A 3,552-nucleotide genomic window follows, 5' to 3' on the forward strand; every position below is an offset into this window, starting at 1 on the left:
TGGTGTTTCCCGGATGAGATCTCGATTGGTCGATGGAAGCTCTCTGTGGAAGGGTTAAGAGATGAGCGTTGTGTTTCCGATTCCGGTGTTTGCGGTGAAACGTCGGCGAGTGAAACCGGCGTTGGCTTCTCGGAACGGCGATGACGTATGAAGGGTAGAGTAACGCGTGTTTCCTCGCAGTTGAGGTTGCAACACGTGATCTTGCCTCGCTATTTCTCCAACACGTGGATCGCGAGGTGTTCGTGGGCTGGGGTTTTTAGTCCTTTGGGCTTCTGAGTGTATTAATTGTAGCCCGTTTTGGATAGACGATTGGGCTTGAATCCAATGTTAGTCCTTTTGTTTTACCTTTTTTTGGATTTTATATTTTTTTGGTTCTGGGCTTTAGTCCTTTTTTGATATTAATAGATGAAAAAAAAAAGGATGTATTTTATCGTACAGTTACTAACTTACTACCATTAAATTAATTAAGAAACTTGTGTATTCCCAAGTTATTTTTCTATATTATCCACAATTCAAAGTTCAGACGTGTCTCTTTAATAGAGTCCATATGTAGATTCATGCATTAACACAATTAATATAGGCGAATACTGATTACTAAACTCATGTTAGGGAATAGATACGAGCCACATAATTCTTTATTAGTTTTATACTCCTGTTTTAATTATTGTTATACTTAGGAATTAGCATGCTCCTAATTACTGTTAATATGATTTGGGATAATTAGTACACCCATCGGATCCTAATCCATGGGCTTTACTTTAGAGAATCCATGTATATAAAAATAGTAGTGACAACGAGAGTTTAACTTAATCGCAATAGATTAATGAAAGAGTGGGATTTGGTTGGACTCTTTTTCAGAACATTGTTTACTTTGGAAGCTTTTAATATATAAATGTTCGCTTCTATATTCAATTATAGATCGTAGAAGATTATTAACAGAATATAATAAGTGGACTCACCAAATAACCATTATATCTGTATCAGTAATGGTAAAATAAAAATAAAAAAAGTGTGGAAATGAGGACGTAACGTAAGCGACTGGAATAGACAGAAAAAAGAAAAACGCAAGTGATTGGAAATGATGGAATTATCTCGTGTCCTTGACGTTTACCTCTGAGTGGAAGCTGACGCTGAGAAATGGGCCCTTACTATCAATTATTTATTCAAATATTTCCAACAAATCATTATTCAATTACATATCTATCATACGAATAGTACGAAACTTCGTTAGACGACAAGAACAAACACAACAAATATTCCGCAGAAATTCTTTCTTTCATTGCCAGGATTTTAATATAACAAATAAAATAATACATATATCACATACTATATATTTTTGAAATGTAAACAGCTAAATTACCATAATAGGGAAGGATTTGCTAATAGTAAAATAAAAGCGATAAAATAATGTGCAGGGAATAGCTTGTAGATTTTCTCAAGCAAGCGCCGATCGAGTTTGGGGGATCAAATGTTTAGTGGTGTTCACATGGTTTATGTTATATGTGGGAAGGGAAGTTAACTCCCGGCAAAATATAGAAAGAAAAAGAAGGTCGCGCGTCTACTACTTATCATTTAAATGATTTACTTTGAACGATTTGATTTTAAAAATGATACTGAACTTACTAATAGTGTACTGGTCTATATAGTTTGTTGTTTAACTTAATTCTGAACAGCATTTTAGTAAACAAATATGCATGAATGATTCTCCAATATCTTAAAACGAGTTGCGTACAATTTTGAACGCTAGCTTTTTAACAATTGAAACAAACTGATGGATAAAAGAATATGAACACCATCAAGAGTGAGTTGTGTTGTTTTCAGTGATTCTAATCGTTTTCTCAATGTGTCTGACTAAACAGAAAAAAAGAGCATATGATAGGAACTTGACCAAGTAAAGTTTGATCCAAATAGACTGGGTGCAAAAATGTGAGGGACCCTTTTAGTTATCTCATGTATATTTTACAAGGTATATATCTTTAGCATTGATGAGATAATTGAGGCCTCAGGGATATGGTTTGGTACGTTGTTTCCAGCTTTTTCGTTGAGGGGGTTCCACTTTTCCTTTTAAAAATTTATATATTTTCTTTTTGTATTCTTCTAATATTTACATTCAGATCATTTTAAAACGTAAAAGTTGGAATGTTTCTCGTTACTGCGGTGATATGCATAGTGCTCATAAAATCGACAGTGATCATTTGTTAAAGCATATTATGGTTGTTGGTTACCACTTATTTGTTGCCAAAAAAAAAAAAAAAGGTTACCACTTATCTTGGTGGTTTTGCCATGAATAATGAATTCTCTTATATCTTCAATTTTTGAAATATTTTTTATCTTCCACATGATTTATGATAATAAAACATAGAAAAGAAAAATGGATGATTATCAAGTTAAGTAATTAATAGATTCAGTTTTCTTTTAGCTCGGTTTGAACTCATGTTCGTGGACATACAAATATATTTTACCGAGATTAAATTTCAGTTTCCAAATCACTTTTTTTTGTTAGATTATAGACGGATTGTTCTTTGGTCTAATTTTTCTAAATTAAATTGACTTGGGTGTGAAGTAAATAATTTTAGATTCTCAGGTCATAATAATTGAAGAAAATATTTTGATTCTTATTTTTTGTTATGTTGCTATTTATTAGGATACATGTAAAAAAATCGATTAAAATACATCTGATAACTAACTCTACAAAAAAAAAAAAAAAACCGTTGTGAATGTTAGTCTTTAATCCCTTGCTTTCCGAGTTTCCATGTCCCATACGTATTCGCTTGTTTGTTTGTTTTCTTCTTTTTTTGTTTTTCTTTAGAATCACCCATATGTTACGTATAAAGTTCATAGATTAAAATCCAATGTCTCCGAGAGCTGAAGTATGTATGCTATAGTCTTTTTAGTTGTTTTAGGTAACGCTCGCTTTATTTGTTTGGCGTTAACGGCTACAACGTTTGCGGCCATCCCTTCACGTTTGCATCGCTCACCTAATTTTAGCTACTTTAAAGGAACCGTTTACGGTCAGTCTCTTGTCCTTGTCTATTTCCCCTAAAAGGCCTCTAAACCATCTCTTCATCAATTTCATGACTCGTGTTTCGCGTTTTACTTCTCTTCTGTGAATTAGAAGAACAGACTTATTAATCAATTAGATGTTCTTAATGTAACACCCCGAACCAGCGTAGCTGAAATGGTCGGCGATATCATGACACTTGTCTCCAGCCACAAGACCGAAACAATGTGTCTTTAGGATCCCAGGACGTCTTAGACAAAAATCCACCAATATGAGCCGAACCTGAAATGAAAAGGGAAGAAGGAGGGGTGAGCATTTCGACAAAAGCTCAGTGAGGGAAGCTCTAGGAGCCCCGAAATCAATCACCCGACAATCAACACACAACATAGCATAAGCATCTAACTTTAACATTCAGTAAATCAAAAGCAATCAACAAGAAACGAGGATAAACCCCGGCGGTGCCAACAATGAGACCACGCCGCCTAAATCGGTACCCGCGTTCCTCATGTTGTCGCGCGAGAACTTTCATGTTGCGTTGTCTCCACGACATC

The sequence above is a fragment of the Brassica oleracea genome, chromosome C3 (assembly GCF_000695525.1).
Source record: "Brassica oleracea var. oleracea cultivar TO1000 chromosome C3, BOL, whole genome shotgun sequence".
Taxonomy (NCBI): Eukaryota; Viridiplantae; Streptophyta; class Magnoliopsida; order Brassicales; family Brassicaceae; genus Brassica; species Brassica oleracea.